This window comes from Marmota flaviventris, chromosome 11 (genome assembly GCF_047511675.1).
Source record: "Marmota flaviventris isolate mMarFla1 chromosome 11, mMarFla1.hap1, whole genome shotgun sequence".
In the NCBI taxonomy this organism is placed as follows: Eukaryota; Metazoa; Chordata; class Mammalia; order Rodentia; family Sciuridae; genus Marmota; species Marmota flaviventris.
This window is the reverse complement of record NC_092508.1, coordinates 72962979-72983921: the sequence shown is the minus strand read 5'-3', so window position 1 is coordinate 72983921 and position 20943 is coordinate 72962979.

Below are 20943 nucleotides of genomic sequence, written 5' to 3'. Positions count from 1 at the left end.
ATATAGAAAACCTAAACAGTCCAATATCAATTGAGGAAATAGGAGAAACCATAAAAAGACTACCAACTAAGAAAAGCCCAGGTCCGGATGGGTATACAGCAGAATTTTACAAAACCTTTAAAGAAGAACTAATACCAATACTTTTCAAGCTACTTCAGGAAATAGAAAAGGAGGGAGAACTTCCAAATTCATTCTATGAGGCCAACATCACCCTGATACCTAAACCAGACAAAGACACTTCAAAGAAAGAAAAGTACAGACCAATATCTCTAATGAACCTAGATGCAAAAATCCTCAATAAAATTCTGGCGAATCGGATACAAAAACATATCAAAAAAATTGTACACCATGATCAAGTAGGATTCATCCCTGGGATGCAAGGCTGGTTCAATATACGGAAATCAATAAATGTTATTCACCACATCAATAGACTTAAAAATAAGAACCATATGATCATCTCGATAGATGCGGAAAAAGCATTCGACAAAGTACAGCATCCCTTTATGTTCAAAACTCTAGAAAAACTAGGGATAACAGGAACATACCTCAATATTGTAAAAGCAATCTATGCTAAGCCTCAGGCTAGCATCATTCTGAATGGAGAAAAACTGAAGGCATTCCCTCTAAAATCTGGAACAAGACAGGGATGCCCTCTCTCACCACTTCTGTTCAACATAGTTCTCGAAACATTGGCCAGAGCAATTAGACAGACGAAAGAAATTAAAGGCATAAAAATAGGAAAAGAAGAACTTAAATTATCACTATTTGCAGATGATATGATTCTATACCTAGCAGACCCAAAAGGGTCTACAAAAAAACTATTAGAGCTAATAAATGAATTCAGCAAAGTGGCAGGATATAAAATCAACACGCATAAATCAAAGGCATTCCTGTATATCAGCGACAAATCCTCTGAAATGGAAATGAGGACAACCACTCCATTCACAATATTTTCAAAAAAAAAATAAAATACTTGGGAATCAACCTAACAAAAGAGGTGAAAGACTTATACAATGAAAACTACAGAACCCTAAAGAGAGAAATAGAAGAAGATCTTAGAAGATGGAAAAATATACCCTGTTCATGGATAGGCAGAACTAACATCATCAAAATGGCGATATTACCAAAAGTTCTCTATAGGTTTAATGCAATGCCAATCAAAATCCCAACGGCATTTCTTGTAGAAATAGAGAAAGCAATCATGAAATTCATATGGAAAAATGAAAGACCCAGAATAGCAAAAACAATGCTAAGCAGGAAGTGTGAATCAGGCGGTATAGCGATACCAGACTTCAAACTATACTACAGAGCAATAGTAACAAAAACAGCATGGTACTGGTACCAAAACAGGCGGGTGGACCAATGGTACAGAATAGAGGACACAGAAACCAATCCACAAAACTACAAATTTCTTATATTTGATTAAGGGGCTAAAAGCATGCAATGGAGGAAGGATAGCATCTTCAACAAATGGTGCTGGGAAAACTGGAAATCCATATGCAACAAAATGAAACTGAATCCCTTTCTCTCGCCATGCACAAAAGTGAATTCAAAATGGATCAAGGAGCTTGATATCAAATCAGAGACACGCCGTCTGATAGAAGAAAAAGTTGGCTACGATCTACATTCGGTGGGGTCGGGCTCCAAATTCCTCAATAGGACACCCATAGCACAAAAGTTAATAACTAGAATCAACAAATGGGACTTAATCAAACTAAAAAGTTTTTTCTCAGCAAAAGAAACAATAAGAGAGGTAAATAGGGAGCCTACACCCTGGGAACAAATCTTTACTCCTCACACTTCAGATAGAGCCCTAATATCCAGAGTATACAAAGAACTCAAAAAATTAGACAATAAGAGAACAAACAACCCAATCAACAAATGGGCCAAGGACCTGAACAGACACTTCTCAGAGGAGGACATACAGTCAATCAACAAGTACATGAAAAAATGCTCAACATCTCTAGCTGTCAGAGAAATGCAAATCAAAACCACCCTAAGATACCATCTCACTCCAGTAAGATTGGCAGCCATTATGAAGTCAAACAACAACAAGTGCTGGCGAGGATGTGGGGAAAAGGGTACACTTGTACATTGCTGGTGGGACTGCAGATTGGTGCAGCCAATTTGGAAAGCAGTATGGAGATTTCTTGGAAAGCTGGGAATGGAGCCACCATTTGACCCAGCTATTCCCCTTCTTGGTCTATTCCCTAAAGACCTAAAAAGAGCATGCTACAGGGACACTGCTACATCGATGTTCATAGCAGCACAGTTCACAATAGCAAGACTGTGGAACCAACCTAGATGCCCTTCAATAGACGAATGGATAAAAAAAAATGTGGCATTTATACACAATGGAGTATTACTCTGCATTAAAAAATGACAAAATCATAGAATTTACAGGGAAATGGATGGCATTAGAGCAGATTATGCTAAGTGAAGCTAGCCAATCCCTAAAAAACAAATGCCAAATGTCTTCTTTGATATAAGGAGAGTAACTAAGAACAGAGTAGGGACGAAGAGCAGGAGAAGAAGATTAACATTTAACAGGGATGAGAGGTGGGAGGGAAAGGGAGAGAGAAGGGAAATTGCATGGTAATGGAAGGAGACCCTCAGGGTTATACAGTGGAGGAGGTAGAGAGAGAGGAGGGGAGGGGAGGGGAGAGGTGGGGAGGGGGGAGGGTGGAGGATGGGAAAGGCAGTGGAGCACAACAGACACTAGTATGGCAATTTGTAAATCAATGGATGTGTAACTGATGTGATTCTGCAATCTGTGTATGGGGTGAAGGTGGGAGTTCATAACCCACTTGAATTAAAGTGTGGAATATGATATGTCAAGAAATTTGTAATGTTTTGAACAACCCACAATAAAAAATTAAAAAAATAAAATAAAATAAAATACTTTAACTAGGAAAAAAAAAGAAACAGAATTATGACTTTTACCAAAAAACCAGCCTTTCTATTTTGCCCATCAGACTGTGCCCTCATTAGTGTGGGAATGAAGAAAGGATTAAGGCAAAAATAGAGGATTAGAATTAGTTTGGAACATCTCTATTCCTTGTTCCCCTGACCTTCTTTTCACCCCAACTGACTCTGAAGAGGGCGGGGGGAAGATGTCTAAAAATTTATATTTTTAAAAAAGAAAATCTTGTAGCATTTAAAAAGAATTCATTTGATGACAATTATGTTAGGATATTGCAAAATAAAATTTAATGTTTAAAATTGAAGTGTGTCAAGCCTGTGTCTGATTCTAAATGGTAATTTGCAGTGTTTTTACATAACCAGATGAGTTACAGACGTAAGATTCAAGAGTTATCAGCAAATAAAAGAATAGACACATTCTCATAAATTAAATCACAGAATATAGCAGAAATGTATGAAATGCTGAGTTTGGAAAAACATGATCATAAGTTCAAAAACTGTTCTTGTCAATGCTTTAGGGCTTAACCACGATATAGGCTATTTTTAATGCTTAACAAAATTCAAGGCTATTTTCAAGAAGATTTTGTGCCCCAGACCATATTCTTTGTATTGAATATTATTCTTTTCTCTCAGAACCAGGTCAGTTTAAAATATTCCCTTTCTAGCTTTTTTGCAGTATTATTTTTGCTTATTAAATAGAGTACTTGCCAGCAACATGCACATTGAGCCACATAACATTCCTAACAAGCAGAAGGAGTATTTTGTAAAGATCAATATATGTGAGCTTTAAGGAATGAAAAGAGAGCAAGTTTCAGAAATGATGACTGTACACTCATGAGTTAATGTTAGAGCAATCTGAAGGGGATCAGACTTGGACTAGGCCTTCCTGCCAAGGTGCTGGGGTTTTGCAAGACATGTACACATGACTCTGGCCTGCAGAAGGTGGTGGTTGAACTTTAAATCCCTGCCTTAAGCTAGGACCTTGGAAATTCTGTACCTTCAATGAAAGAGGATTAACTATCCCAATGACTAGTTTTAAAGTACAAAGAAAATCTGGTTTCATCAGGCAATGTGGGTAGAAAACAGTTTCTAGTGAGTAATTGATATAAAGTGTCATGTGTGGTTGTAAAATGACAAGTTTTGCTGCCCACATGGTGATGAAAAGTTGAGGACAAGAAGTCAGTGCAAAGCTGGTCCTATACTTGCAGATATACTTGGAGCCTCTGGCAGAAGCAAATATAAAAGCACTGACTAGGGACAGTTTTATAAACCAGTGTATACTAGCTATAAAAACATATATGAGCTTGAAAATCAAGTATAGGTAAAATAAGGAAAGCATTCAGAAGAAACAGGAAGACTAGCAACCCCAAGAACTTGGCATAACTAACCAATCCTGAAAAAAGTTATAAAATATTTATGTTTATGATGATAACAGAGAGACAATGGAATAGAAACATGTACAAGAAATAGGGCACAACTTAAAAAGAATATGCACATTTGAGAAATTGACAACATATCTAAAAATGAGAAAAAAAACATTCATTGAAATAAAAATCTCAAAGTGTTGTTACATAACCAGATGAGTTATAGATGTAAGATTGAAGAGTTATCAGCAAAATAAAAGAATAGACACATTCTCATAAATTAAATCACAGAATATAGCAGAAGTGTATTAAATGCTGAGTTTGGAAAAACATGATCATAAGTTCAACAACTGCTCTTGTATAAGTTGCTTTTTTAAAAAATACTTTTATCTTATTTATTCTTTTTTTTTTTTTTTAATGTGGTGCTGAGGATTGAACCTAGTGCCTCGCATGAACCTAGTGCCTAGCGGCAAGCACTTTACTGCTGAGCCATAGCCCCAGTCCCTCTTGTATAAGTTTCTATTGCTACTATAGTGCTGCTTCCATAGGACCCCAAGCATTTCTAACCCACATGCCTGGGGTCAGCTGCGGTTGGCTAGATGGATTTGCTGTCCTTGGCTGGGCTTGCTCCCTTATTGGGGCTCTGATGGTTGTTGGCTGATCTAGGCTGGCTTCAGCTGGTGTGACTCTAGTGACTGGGCTCTGTTTTAGGTGTTTCTCATCCTTCGGTAGACTGGCCTGGGCACATTATTATGATGACAGTTGAAATGTGATAGCATTTGAATATGGAGTCTCCCCCAAAGTATCATGTGTTAAAGGCTTGGTCCTCAGGCTCTACTGGGAGGAAGTGGAAATGTTAGGAGGTGGGGATTAGTGGAGGGGGCATGGCCTTGAAGTATTGGGACCCTGGTTCCTTCCTCTCTATTTGCTCCCCAGCTGCCATGAGGTAAGCAGCTTTGTCTGCTGTGTGCTCCTTGACATAGTATTCTGTCCTGCAAGCGCAAGGCATGGGGCCAAGCACCCATAGACTGAACCTCTGAAACTGTGGGCCAAAGTAAACTTTTCCTCCTTTTAAGTTGTTGATCTCTGGTATTTTATCAAAGATAATGAAAAGCCGACTAACACAAAGTGCAAAGGCATGAACAACAAGCAACATAGTCACATCTGTCTCATTTTTTTGATCAAAATAATAACATGGCTGAGCCAGACAGAAGGGGTAGGACAGGTTACCCAATTTATGACTATAGGGCCTTGTCCCATTGCATAGTTATATGGAATAAGACATGGATACACAGAAGAGTGAAGAGTGAGGACATTACTGTAATTTACCACAGATTAGTTAAGGGGGTGATAATCACACCTAGAAAAAGGGTGGAAAAGGATCTTGGAAAATGTCTTAGTTTGTAGCAAAGAGTCAGATAAAATATATGAAAGCGGAGTGGAGACATTGAAAAGATGGACTGAAGTAGCCTGACAAACATCTAAGAGAAGTGCCAGAAGAAGATGGCAAATTTAAGTAAGAAACAGAGCTTTCCAGAATTAATAACAGACATGACTTCTCATAGGATTCACAAAGATTCCTAAGAAGACTCTATTTTTTTTAAAAAAAGTTCACACCTAAACATACTTAAGTAAAATTTCAGAATATGAAGAGAAAATCTAAAAGATACTAAGGGTAGAATGCAGATTATTTACTACAATACAAGTAGATTAAAGCAAGCTTTTCATCAGTAAGAATAGGTACCAGAAGTCAAGGAACGAACATGAGGAGTGAGAGAAAATAGTTGTCAATCCAGGACTCTATATCATGCTAAAAAACCACTCAAAAAAAAAAAAAAAAAAAAAAAAAAAGACAAATTTTAGAGAAATTCTCATGCTAAAGAATTATGATATGATATGCTTTAGAAAGAAAGAAGTTAAACCCAGGAGGAAATAAGGAGATCTGAGAAACAATGCTAATCAAACATACTGGCAGATGTAGATAAATAAATAATTATAAACTGTAAACAAAACAATAACTATAACAACTAATGGAGGGAAGCATTAAAATAGGACAGAGTTTCAAGTGTTCCAAATTCCTTTTGTTATGCAGGAGAAGAGTATGAATACGAATTGACCTTAAAGTTTAAATCAAGTATGCTTGCTAAATATGTAACGGTAACCATCAAAAGAATGGAAATAGAATATATAACATCCAAAATAACAAGGAGAAATGGGGTCTATAGAGAACATAATCATTTTTTTGTTTTTATTTTTTTTTATTGGTTGTTCAAAACATTACAAAGCTCTTGACATATCATATTTCATGCATTAGATTCAAGTTGGTTATGAACTCCCAATTTTACCCCAAATACAGATTGCAGAATCACATCGGTTACACATCCACATTTTTACATAATGCCCTATTAGTAACTGTTGTATTCTGCTACCTTTCCTATCCTCAACTATCCCCCCTCCCCTCCCCTCCCATCTTCTCTCTCTACCCCATCTACTGTAATTCATTTCTCTCCTTGTTTATTTTCCCATTCCCCTCACAACCTCTTATATGTAATTTTGTACAACAATGAGGGTCTCACTCCATTACCATGCAATTTCCCTTTTCTCTCCCTTTCCATCCCACCTCATGTCTCTGTTTAATGTTAATCTTTTCTTCCTGCTCTTCCTCCCTACTCTGTTCTTAGTTGCTCTCATTATATCAAAGAAGACATTTGGTATTTGTTTTTTAGGGATTGGCTAGCTTCACTAAGCATAATCTGCTCTAGTGCCATCCATTTCCCTGCAAATTCTATGATTTTGTCATTTTTTAGTGCTGCGTAATGCTCCATGGTGTATAAATGCCACATTTTTTTTATCCATTCATCTATTGAAGGGCATCTGGGTTGGTTCCACAGTCTAGCAATTGTGAATTGTGCTGCTATGAACATCCATGTGGCAGTATCCCTGTAGTACGCTCTTTTAAGGTCTTCAGGGAATAGTCCGAGAAGGGCAATAGCTGGGTCAAATGGTGGTTCCATTCCCAGCTTTCCCAGAAATCTCCATACTGCTTTTCAAATTGGCCGCACCAGTTTGCAGTCCCACCAGCAATGTACAAGAGTACCCTTTTCCCCACATCCTTGCCAGCACTTGTTGTTGTTTGACTTCATAATGGCTGCCAATCTTACTGGAGTGAGATGGTATCTTAGGGTGGTTTTGATTTGCATTTCTCTGACTGCTAGAGATGGTGAGCATTTTTTCATGTACTTGTTGATTGATTGTATGTCCTCCTCTGAGAAGTGTCTGTTCAGGTCCTTGGCCCATTTGTTGATTGGGTTATTTGTTATCTTATTGTTTAATTTTTTGAGTTCTTTGTATACTCTGGATATTAGGGCTCTATCTGAAGTGTGAGGAGTAAAAATTTGTTCCCATGATGTAGGCTCCCTATTTACCTCTCTTATTGTTTCTCTTGCTGAGAAAAAACTTTTCAGTTTAATTAGTCCCATTTGTTGATTCTTGTTATTAACTCTTGTGCTATGGGTGTCCTATTAAGGAATTTGGAGCCTGACCCCACAATATGTAGATCGGAGCCAACTTTTTCTTCCATCAGACGCAGAGTCTCTGATTTGATATCTAGCTCCTTGATCCACTTTGAGTTAACTTTTGTGCATGGCGAGAGGAGGGGATTCAGTTTCATTGTGTTGCATATGAATTTCCAGTTTTCCCAGCACCATTTGTTGAAGATGCTATCCTTCCTCCATTGCATGCTTTTAGCTCCTTTATCAAATATAAGATAGTTGTAGCTTTGTGGATTAGTCTCTGTGTCCTCTATTCTGTACCATTGGTCCACCTGCCTGTTTTGGTACCAGTACCATGCTGTTTTTGTTACTATTGCTCTGTAATATAGTTTGAAATCTGGTATCACTATACCGCCTGATTCACACTTCCTGCTTAGAATTGCTTTTGCTATTCTGGGTCTTTTATTTTTCCATATGAATTTCATGATTGCTTTATCTATTTCTATCAGAAATGCCATTGGGATTTTGATTGGCATTGCATTAAACCTATAAAGAACTTTTGGTAATATCACCATTTTGATGATGTTAGTTCTGCCTATCCATGAACAGGGTATATTTTTCCATCTTCTAAGATCTTCTTCTACTTCTCTTTTTAGGGTTCTGTAGTTTTCATTGTATAGGTCTTTCACCTCTTTTGTTAGGTTGATTCCCAAGTATTTTATTTTTTTGAGGATATTGTGAATGGAGTGTTTTTCCTCATTTCCGTTTCAGAAGTTTTGTCGCTGATATACAGAAATGCCTTTGATTTATGCATGTTGATTTTATATCCTGCCACTTTGCTGAATTCATTTATTAGTTCTAGTAGTTTTTTTGTAGACCCTTTTGGGTCTTCTAGGTATAGAATCATGTCATCTGAAAATAGTGATAATTTAAGTTCTTCTTTTCCTATTTTTATGCCTTTAATTTCTTTCGTCTGTCTAATTGCTCTAGCCAGTGTTTCGAGAACTATATTGAATAGAGGTGGTGATAGAGGGCATCCCTGTCTTGTTCCAGATTTTAGAGGGAATGCCTTCAATTTTTCTCCATTCAGAATGATGCTAGCCTGAGGCTTAGCATAGATAGCTTTTACTATGTTGAGGTAAATTCCTGTTATCCCTAGTTTTTCTAATGTTTTGAACATAAAGGGATGCTGTACTTTGTCGAATGCTTTTTCTGCATCTATCGAGATGATCATATGGTTCTTATCTTTAAGTCTATTGATGTGGTGTATAACATTTATTGATTTGCGTATATTGAACCATCCTTGCATCCCAGGTATGAATCCTACTTGATCACGGTGCACAATTTTTTTGATGTGCCTTTGTATCCGATTTGCCAGAATTTTATTGAGGATTTTTGCATCTAGGTTCATCAGAGATATTGGTCTGTAGTTTTCTTTCTTTGAGGTGTCTTTGTCTGGTTTCGGATTCAGGGTGATGTTGGCGTCATAGAATGAATTTGGCAGAGCTCCCTCTTTTACTATTTCCTGAAATAACTTGAAAAGTATTGGTAATAATTCTTCTTTAAAGGTTTTGTAAAACTCCGCTGTATACCCATCTGGTCCTGGGCTTTTCTTGGTTGGTAGTCTTTTGATTGCTTCTTCTATTTTATCCATTGTTATAGGTCTGTTTAAGTTGTGAGTATCCTCCTGACTCAGTCTGGGCAAATCATATGACTTAAGAAATTTATCGATGTCTTCACTATCTTCTAGTTTATTGGAATATAGGTTTTCAAAATAATTTCTAATTGTCTTCTGTATTTCTGTAGCGTCTGTTGTGATATTGCCTTTTTCATCCCGTATGTTAGTAATTTGATTTCTCTCTCTTCTTCTCTTCGTTAGCATGGCTAAGGGTCTGTCGATCTTATTTATTTTTTCAAAGAACCAACTTTTAGTTTTGTTAATTTTTTCAATAGTTTCTTTTGTTTCAATTTCATTGATTTCTGCTCTGATTTTAATTATTTCTTGCCTTCTGCTACATTTGCTGTTGTTTTGCTCTTCCTTTTCTAGGGCTTTGAGATGAAGTGTGAGCTCATTTATTTGTTGGTTTTTCCTTTTTTTGAGGAATGACCTCCAAGCTATGAATTTCCCTCTTAAAACTGCTTTCAATGTGTCCCATAGATTCCGATATGTTGTGTCTGTATTTTCATTTATCTCTAATAATTTTTTGATTTCCTCCTTTATGTCTTCTGTAACCCATTGATCATTCAGTAACATATTGTTCATTTTCCATGTGATGTAGGATTTTTCCTTCCTTCTTTTATCATTGATTTCCAGTTTCATTCCATTATGATCAGATAAAATGCATGGTATTATCTCCACCCCTTTATATTTACTGAGGGTTGCCCTATGGCATAATATATGGTCTATTTTTGAGAAGGATCCATGTGCTGCTGAGAAAAAAGTATATCCACTTGATGATGGTTGATATATTCTATATATGTCAGTTAAGTCTAGGTTATTGATTGTGATATTGAGTTCTATAGTTTCTTTATTCAACTTTTGTTTGGAGGATCTGTCCAATGGTGAGAGAGGTGTGTTGAAGTTACCCATAATTATTGTGTTGTGGTCTATTTGATTCTTGAACTTGAGGAGAATTTGTTTTATGAACGTCGCAGCACCATTATTTGGTGCATAAATATTGATAATTGTTATGTCTTGCTGGTGAATGGTTCCTTTTAACAGTATATAATGTCCTTCCTTATCCCTTTTGATTAACTTAGTCTTGAAGTCGATTTTATTCAATATGAGGATGGCCACCCCTGCTTGCTTACGAGGACCGTGTGCGTGGTATATTTTTTCCCAACCTTTCACCTTCAGCCTGTGTATGTTTTTTCCAATCAGATGTGTCTCCTGGAGGCAGCATATTGTTGGATTTGTTTTTTTAATCCATGTTACCAGCCTATGTCGCTTTATTGGAGAGTTTAAGCCATTAACGTTTAGTGTTACTATTGATATATGGTTTGTACTTCCAGCCATGTTTGATTATTTATCTTCTTTTTTTTTTAAATTAGTTTGTTTCTCCATGATTAGCTTTCCCCCCGCCCTCTGTCTTTATAGAGGCACTTCCCACTGATGGTTTTGGTTATTGTTTTTCATTTCTTCCTCGTGTACTGTTTTGCTCAAGATGCTTTGCAATGCTGGTTTTCTGGCTGCAAATTCTTTTAGCTTTTGTTTATCATGAAAATTTTTATTTTGTTGTCATACCTGAAGCTTAATTTTGCTGGATACAGAATTCTTGGTTGGCATCCATTGTCTTTCAGTGTTTGAAATACGTTGTTCCAGGATCTTCTCGCTTTCAGTGTCTGTGATGAAAAATCCGTTGGTAACCTTATTGGTTTACCCCTGAATGTAATCTGCCTCCTTTCTCTTGTAGCTTTTAATATTTTCTCTTTGTTCTGTATATTGGATATCTTCATAACAATGTGTCTTGGCGTTGGTCTACTGTGATTTTGTGTGCTCGGTGTCCTGTATGCATCTACAATTTGTATATCTGTTTCCTTTTTTATTTCTGGAAAGTTTTCTGTAATTATTTCATTCAGCAGATTACTCATTCCCTTGGTTTGAATCTCTGTACCTTCCTCTATCCCGATGACTCGTAAGTTTGGTTTTTTTATATTATCCCATATCTCTTGGATGTTTTTCTCGTGATTTTTTACCAGCCTTTCTGAGTTGGCTAGACTCTTTTCAAGATGATATATTTTGTCTTCATTATCTGACGTTCTGGCTTCTACTTGCTCCATTCTGTTAGTGATACTCTCAATTGAGTTTTTAATTTGGTTTATCATTTCCTTCATTTCTAGAATTATTGTTTGATTTTTTTTTTATAATCTCTATCTCCTGATAAAGATGCTTAACTTCTTCTTTTATCTGTTTATGTAATTCACTTTCGATGTGTTCTTTCACTGTTTGGATTTGCTGTCTCGTATCCTCTTTAAGGTTCCATTCCATCTGTCTAAGGTATTCCTTGAGATCTTTATATGACCATTTTTCTAATGACTCTAGATCCTCCTGAATATTTAGGCTGTCCTTCATTGTTTGTACTCCTTTTCTTCCTTGCTTTTTTATGCTGCTCATGTTACTTCTTGTTCTGTTTGACTGCTGAGTTACTGTTTATTCTTATAAATTTATTTGATGCTTGGGAGGAAGTATATTAGAAGGGAAGGGAAGAAGTCACTAAAGAGAATGAGAGTAGGCAGGTAGAATTCAAGGAAGGGGGAATAAGAAAATTGAAAAGAAATGAAAAGACAAAAAAAATAGAAAATAAACAAAGAAAGAAAAAAAAATTTTAAAAATAATAATGATAATAAAAAAATGAAAATTAAAATTTAAAGAAATAATACTAATAATAATAAAATAAAAAATTAAAAACATTTAAAAAAAGTTAAAGATCAACAACACCAACAAAAAAATGAAAATGAAAGAAAAAGAAAAAAAATAATAATAATAAATGCAGTCATAGAGTTTGATTAACTTCTCTTCCAGTAGGTGGAGCTGTGCCCTCTGGGCCAAGCTTCTCCTCTCAATAGGTGGGAACCATTCACTGTGCAGCAGCTCTTTGTCCCAGACTGGGCGGGTCTCCAATCCTGAGTGCCTAGGGCCTTCTCTTGTGTTTCCTCAAGCCAGGCCCCACTCACCTGTGACACTCACCACAATACTGGTTACACGCCAGGTCTGCTGCTCCTGGGAGCCCTGTTTTCATGAACGCCTGGGCACACTCTCCCTGTTTGCATCCCTCAGACCCTAAGTCTGTAGAGCTTGGGGATGAGAACCCCCAGCGAATTTGCTTGCCCTCCAGTAGCCACGCCCCCGGTAGCTGGTGCAAGAGAGTTGTCAGCACTGGTGGGAGTGGTAGCCAGGAGTTCCGTGCCGCGAGTCCCACGCCATTCCTGATTCCCTCGGTCTGGCTATGGAGCTCACAGGAGAGCTAGGAGGGGCCCTTACGGGAGAGCTGGGAGGGGCTCTTAAGGTTTCCCCGCTGTGTGGAGAGAGATGGCTAGGGGATTACACACCTGTCTTGCTGGTTTCAATGAAGTTATCTCCTCTGCCCGTGACGACAGTTCTCTGCCAAGGTGGTATCCCGTGCAAATGGTGACCGTTCGTTCCCTTTGCCGGGTGACCAATGCAACGGGTGAGTCCTGACTGACTTTCCCAAGCCCCGTTTCAGTCCTGTGGCCACTGCCTATGAAGGCTTGGTTGGCTTTTACCTCTGTATGTTCAGACGGGCCGACCAGTTATTTCAGCGGGATCGTTAGTGCTGAGTCATGAGAAGCAGGCGAACTTGAATGCAGCCGATCCGGGCTCTGTGTGTGTGTTCTGAGGGGCCCAAACTGTTTGCCCCAGATCCACGTCAGCTCAGCATTGCCTAGTGATCCTGAGCAAACAGCATTTAGACAATTTACGACTCCCTATGCCCGCGCAGCTGGAGAGGTCAGAGACTTGATCTCTTCGCGCCCGCAGCCATGTTGGATCCTGAGACAGTATTTTCGAGAACATAATCATTTTTATAGAAGGTAGGAAAGAAGTGAAAAGAAGCAAAATAAGAAGAAATGAGTAAAAATATACTATATAATCACATTATTTATAAATATATTAAATGCAGATAAAAGGTTTTTAAAAATCCACATATATTGTTTACCTGAAACACAGCAATATGGAAAATTTGGAGGAAAAGAACAATATATTCAACCAAATGAAGGATCAATATCCAGCATATTTAATATACAAATGAGCAAGATAAAGATGAAAGATCCAAAAGGAAAAAGGACAAAGAATAGGAATATATACATCAGGAGAAGTAACCTGAAAAACTACCAAACTGATGTAAAAATTTCACTAGTAATCAGGGAAATGTAAAATATCCCATTAGTAATCAGGGATATGAAAAATAAGGCAAGATGTACCATTTTGCAGCTACCACATTGACAAAATAATTATACAGATAATAATGCTAGATCTATTGGCAAGAATATGGGAAAATGGCATGTTGGATGTTGTTGGCACAAGAGTAACTTGGTAAATTATTTTGTAGGATATTGTAATGATACCTAATAAAATTGATTACATTTAAATGTCTGACCATATGTTAGACAAACTCATGTCCATACACAAGGCGATATACATAACAAAATTTATAAGAACAAGAAAACTAGAAACAACATTTAAAAGGCAAGTTTTAAAAGATCACACACACACTCACATACATATCAAGCATATCTAGTTAAAAATCTGAAATTTGACGTGTTCAAAGTCTGAACCTTTTTGAGCACTGATACAACAGTCTGCAAATGGAAAATTCTACACCTGACCTCTGATGGTTCAAGCTACACATACTTTTTATTAAGAATATGGTATAAAATTCCTTTCAGGCTAGGTGCATATGAAACATAAATAAGTTTTTTGTTCATCCTTGGGTCTCATACCCAAGATATCCCAAATATTCCACAATCTGAAGTGATTCTTGTACATTTTGAACAAGCAATAATCAATCTATAGTATGACATGTACATATGTTTTATTTAATGTATGTTATGTATTATCATAATATTATATGTAATGTTATATTTAATATATAATGTTATATTCCTAAATCTACTTATGAGTTATAAGTAGATACTTATACTTATTTTAAAATGTGCCCCAGAAAGATACCTACTAAATTTCTACTTTCAAAACAGTGATTTGCTTCAGGGACAAAGTAAAGGTAATCTAAGGTAAGGAAGGTCAACAGGGCTTTAATGAAATTTTTCTTTAAAAAAAAAATCTATTAAATGTGGTTAACAATTGTTAAATTTGTGCGGCTACTACATAACTACCGATTATATCTGTACATTTCTTTGTGTTTAAAGTATTTAATAATTAAACATTTAAAATATAATAACTAACAAAAAGAAATCAGAGACATGGACACCAACAATGAGCCCAAACAACAGAAAATAAAATGCAAACCCAAGAATTCAGAAGAATCACACTGATGAAGAGTCATGACATAATTCAGGTGAAGCATGAACAGGAATGTGAAAGTAGCCCTGATTGTATAACCAAGGTTTCCTGCTTCTTTAGAAAGAAATTAATGTTTAACCAACATATTGTACTTCGTAGTGGTAAGAGAGCGCCATAAAACACACTGTTCTCTTTCACTCAGCTAAACACAAATTAGACTCAATCAGCTTTGAAATTTCATGATCTTAGGGCCCAGAATTCACCATCTCCACGAAGCATTAGTTGTATTTCTGAGCCCCTCTTGGGCAGCGGTAGTAGTGGTGAAGTGAGAAAAATTGTCATGGCTTTGTAGCTGGGCACACCTGAATCTGTATTCCATTCTCATTGCAAGATCTCAGGCACTTCATTTAATCTCTCCAGACTTCAATATCATCATCTGGAAATCATAAAAATAATAACACTCATCTTGCAGGGTTGTTGTGAAGATTAAATGAGATATAGTGTGTGTACTGCTCAGTCCAAAGCCTGGCTCAGAGTAATTGTGAATTGATCACTTATGTTACTGACATTCTTCTCGCTCTTTCAATTACTTTTATTTGTCCTTCAGATTTCTTTTTTTCCATTTTTTTAACTTGGTGCATTATTTTTTACCTAATGATGAGATTTGTTGTTCAGATTTTTATTCTAAGTTGGATATGTTTATATGGTTTCAAACTTATATGAATGTCTTTAGTTTTTATTCCCTACTGGTATTGATTTAAAATATCGTGCTTTATTACCAGTATAGAAGCTTTTCTTGAAATTTTGTTTGCTACCCTATACCTAATATTTCCTTCACTACACAGCAAGGACAGAAAAATTCTCAAAATTGAAGTCAAGTATACTCAGAAGTCCAGCATTTCTTTTCTTAAGCTTCTCTGTTGACCAGGCCACTTGAGGCCCTACTGATCATTACTGGTATCTCAAAGTTGTCTGCTGACTCTTTGAATCACTGATGTTGGTGTTAAGATCAGTCATTAGGGAAGAGTAAACTTAAGCTTTGGTCACACTATGGAGTCTCATTTGCAGTAAGAAGAGCTGCCAGAGGCCAGGGTAGTTTTAAGTTAAGTTCTTTTCATTTGGATGTTGCCAGAAGAATAAATGTGAGAATACAGACTGTTCATGTCATTACTCAACTCTGAGCATTAACATTTGGCAATTAGCAGATGCTTAACAATCACTGAGTGAAATGTATGGTGCCTCCCATGTGGAGTCTGTCTGGAAACAGACTCCTGCGGGGGTTGACAACAGTCAAGACCTCCCTATAAATACATTTTCACACAACTGGTAACTTGTTCTTTTATTTTTATTTTCAACCATTGTCCAAAGAAAAATTCCTGGTTATATATACTTTAGATTTTAAAAAAATAGAATTCAGGAAAAAAATAAGTAAAATTTTGTAAATCAAGTAGTTATTTTCCTAAAGCAAATTTCCAGATTATAAAGATTTCAAATGACAGTGTGTCTTGGGGAAAAAATGTCATTACTTTGTATTTTTGAATCTTACACACAGTTATAAAAACGTTTGCAATATGATTACAGTGTCTCTCATATCCCTTGGGACTAAAAACCAAAGGTATCAGTCCTGTGTGAGGATTGGGGGATGCTGGACTCTTCCCCATGGCCTCAGGGTGAGTTAGCCTCCCCTAGACCAACCCTTGAAGGAATTCACTCATGGCAAAGGCTCCACCTGCTGACCCTCTGCATGGCCCTGTTCAGTCTGACAGAGCATTGCATTTTAATAGAATCATGGATGAAAAAGTACCCAAAGAACAATACAAACACTGTGTCATAATGTTTGTACCAAGGGTACAATTCTTTATTGCTTATAATAGTAATGATGGACATAATGCTTTTGAAATATATTACTAAACTTCTTTTTCTTTCTGTATACTTGGCCTTTTTCATAGTCCATATTCCTACCTACTGCTGGGGGATGGGAGTGGGAATCGGGAATTAGGATTCTTTGAATAGGAATTTGGATTCTTTGAATAGGAATTTTTAGTCCCTCATGAGGCAATATGAAAAAATATAAAGATTTTAAACAAATTTATGCTTCTGTCAAAACCTAGTTCTCTGGTAGATTTGAACATGCAGATTGTTAGAAGGCATAGACAATTCAGAGTATGATATAAGGGAAGTTCATGTAAGGCAGGAGGAAAAGTACAAAGAGGATCTCACCTTCTAGCTGTGTGAGTGAGGTAGCAGGAGGACTAAGGAGAAGCAAGCCAAGGCTTTGGTCACCATCCGCTTTGGGAGGTGAATTCAAGGGAGTGGTTTAGATGAGAACACAGGAGCTAGTGGCTGTAGCATTCCATGCAGCCCAGGAGAGGCTGAATTTCTAAGAGAGCTCCATGTTCACCTCTGGCCCACATCCAGCATAGTGGCTGTGAGGAGGGAGTGCCAGTATTAAGCTCCATTAAGACTAGATGGGTCTAACTACTTCTCAGAGGGGCCATTCAGAAACCCATAGACCATGCTCAGAGAGCCACAAATCACTCACAAAATACAGTGGACAATTTCTCAGCTGCTGCTTCACAACAGAGCCAAAGGATGGCAAAGGAACTGAGTTCAAGGACTCAAGGACTCAGAAGCCCTCCTCTTTGTCATTACCAAGAAATTAAGTAAGCCCTCCTTTCCCACCCCATTCAGTACATGTCACTCAGAGAGGAGTAGTGGACTGAAATAGGAAATTGGATAGACTGAGCATGTGTCTAAAAGAAAATGAGTGGTCTAGTGAGACTATTCAATCAAGTAAAAAGATGCTATGAATTAGAAAATTTAAAGCTACCACCCTCTTCCTTGACATCCAATAGTGAGAAAGATTAAATAAGTAATAGAAAATGAGATACATTTTCTTTACACTTGTGTGTAATAATGTCAAATTGAAACATGTCTGCACCATAAAGGAAAGAATTGTGTATTTTTTAGTAGTTCTCCTCTTCCATAAAGGATCTTATGCAGTTTCAATCTGTATATCAGAAAACAAACACTTAAGGAAAGAGAAAAGTTTTAGTTATTTGACATGAAGAAGAGAGCACTGAAGACATGCCTAATGCATTAGTTTCAACCGGAAGGTCAGTGTGGGAGGCGTGGCAACTTGTGTCTTCTCTGTTCAAGGAATACCAATGCAGAAGAAAACAGAGAAGTGAAAACTGTCTTATTTATGCCTTTATCCTTTATGCATTTCTTATACTTCCTGGAGTATAGTGTATGATCAGGTAATATTTATTGGATGAATAAATGAAATCATAAATAAACTGCATAATGTCAGAATGGATAGCCTAAGATATTTTTAGAGCTGTTTTTCATAGTACTATGGGTGAGATGGCAAATCAGGGGACTCTGCTGTGGAAGGGGTAGGACCCTTTGTTTCTCCATCCATCCTGAAAGACCTAGAGTGCATTTCTACTTTGCTTCCCATGGGTTTTGAGGTTGGAGTGTGTGTGTGTGTGTGTGTGTGTGTGTGTGTGTGTGAGAGAGAGAGAGAGAGAGAGAGAGAGAGAGAGAGAGAGAGAGAGACTGTTTCCTGGGTGGGATGCTTGCTGCATCCTCAGATGAATCAGTACAATCTTTGCTGGAAGCCTTATGGAGAGGTGTCCCAAGAGTTGAGACTCTGGTCCCAGGGAAGAACATGTTGGTCTGGGAGAAGAGAAATATCCCCAAGACCTAGTTTCCAGGAGACAGGCCTATCCCTGTGGGCTGAAGAAGAGGGTGATTGACGTTTAGTCTAGAACTAGACTATATGCTTAAGTGTGTACACTCACTGAGTGGGCTAAATGAAGTGGGAATCATTAAGCCACCTTTAAACTTGTGTTCCATTAACAACTTACTGTGTATGATGAATTAAGGATTTAAAAGATAAGCTCAGCAATGTCTCATGGGTAGCATGATCAAACTACATTATTAGAAAGAGTTAAGATATCTATTCATTAAATGTAAAATTTTAAAATGTATAATAATTAGCAGAATCTTTATTGGGCCTTTTTAAACTTTTATTTTAATGCTAGAAATCTCAAAATCTGAAAGCCACCAAGGTTCCATCTGAGATTTTCTGGTACAAATATTTGGAAACATAAACCATACTGAGCTACTCCCTAAATGCAATGATTTCTGTCAACTCTGTATTTTACACATTGTTCCCTGGGCCAGAGGCATGGGTCTCCCATATATGCCCCATCCTTATGAGCAACAGTTTACATCTTTCCTCAAGATACACCCCAGGTGTCACGCCTTCCCAGAAGCCTCCTGAATCCCCAGTCTTGCTTTGGTGGCTCTGAGAGTTCACTGTGCCTGCTATATTCTTTACTGCTCATCTTTCTTCCTTAATAGAATGTAAATTCTTTTAGAGCAGACACCACCCACCTCTTCTTATCCCAGGGTTGGCACAGTTTGTCACATGGCAGATGCCCAGGCCCTTACATTAATATTCTGGGAGGTTCAAATTCCTAGTTCTGTCCCTCCCCAGAGTGGTAGGATCATTTTTTTAGGGGGTAAGTACAGTTCTAAGTCCACACATGTAAGTCTCGCAGGCTCAGCAGAAATCATGCCACCTGAGGACAGACCTAGCACACCAGGACTCCAACATCAGAGAGTCAGAGTTGGAACTAAGTCAGATAGAAAATTGTCATGGAGCAAGAATATGAACATGCTGGCACTGTGGAAGGAGATGATAAGTGAAGGGTTTCATCACAGGCCAAATACGGCTGAACATGGGTCACATGGGGCTGATGCAGGACCCTTCTGATCACAGGGCTGTTTGGAGTCATGGGCCTCTGCTGGCATAGAGCTGTTTGTTTGCAAAATACCCAGAGGCTGGACCTGCATTGGCCTTGTGCACTCTTCCGTGCATTCTTTCTGAAAATAAAATCTTTCATCATTCCCATTAGGGTGACAGGCCTTTTGCAGTAGAGTCAATTAAAGAAAAATTGTCAAGAAACAAAATGCCACAAGAGTAAGATTGATTCTTCAGAAGATTGGGAACTGAGATGGGTGCAGTAGCACACCCTGTAATTTCAGCCAACGGATAAGGCAGGAGGACTGCAAATTTGAGGCCAGCCTCAGCAATTTAGACCCTCCCTAAAAAAAAAAAAAAAAAAAAGAAAAAGAAAGAAAAAAAGAAAGGTGAGAAGGTTAAAGAGAATACTTTTAGACTCAGAAGACATTAATACTCTACTTTTAGAGATTCTGCAAGACTGTTGTGAACGTCTTTCAAATGATGACCACTTTCAGGTCCAGGACAGTCTACACATCTTAGATAGCATTACTTGGCACTGTCAGTGACCAAGGTTATCAGCCAACAGAATCTGCACTGGAAACAGACATGTTAATTAGTCTAATTAGTTCACTGGGGTAATTAATTACTTAACACTTACCTAATTATCTAACGTTTTCACCTGTCAGAGGCAGAGGCAAAATGCCAAATTGGAATTTGGTGGTCTTCCTCATTGCCCTAAAAATAACTGCAAAGATGTAGCCTGGAATACAAATGAAAGTGTACAGGTCCCAGTGGTAGTCAGTGGGCACAAGACTCAAAATTGCCAGCGATTGTTGGGAAAGAGCAGCAAGTAGACCAGCTCAAGGTGATCCTGAAGTAAGAGACAGGTATTATTATAAATGACAAACAGGAATAACTGTCCAGGCTACAAAGGCAAGACACATGTTCAGGCTTCATTTCCGTTGTATTTGTCATTTCCTTTTCCAAGATAGGTTTCCTTAGGGACTTTTGGATATCCAGGGCAAAATTAAAAATGTCTATTTGGTAATGGCAGTGGCAAGATTTAGGCTACATTCATTATTCCCCAACATAGACTTCTCTATTCTCTTTCCTTCCCATTCTGAAAACTTTGTTGGCTAGCCAAGATGGACTGAAATAGGCCACCATAGAACTGGAGGAGTTTGCCAAGAAGGATTGTTATCAGGAAGTGGAGCAACATATAACTGGAGATCCCAGTTGGGGTACAAGCATTCGGCTCTGGGCTGCTATGGGCATTCTTCAAGAGAAATGCCTCATACCTACTGCTATTTGGCATTTATAAACATTTTAGGTTTTGATTTGTTTGAAAGCCAAGAGACCAGTGTTGTTGTTTTTTTTTTTTTAAGAGAGAGAGAGAGAGAATTTTTTAATATTTATTTATTTATTTTTAGT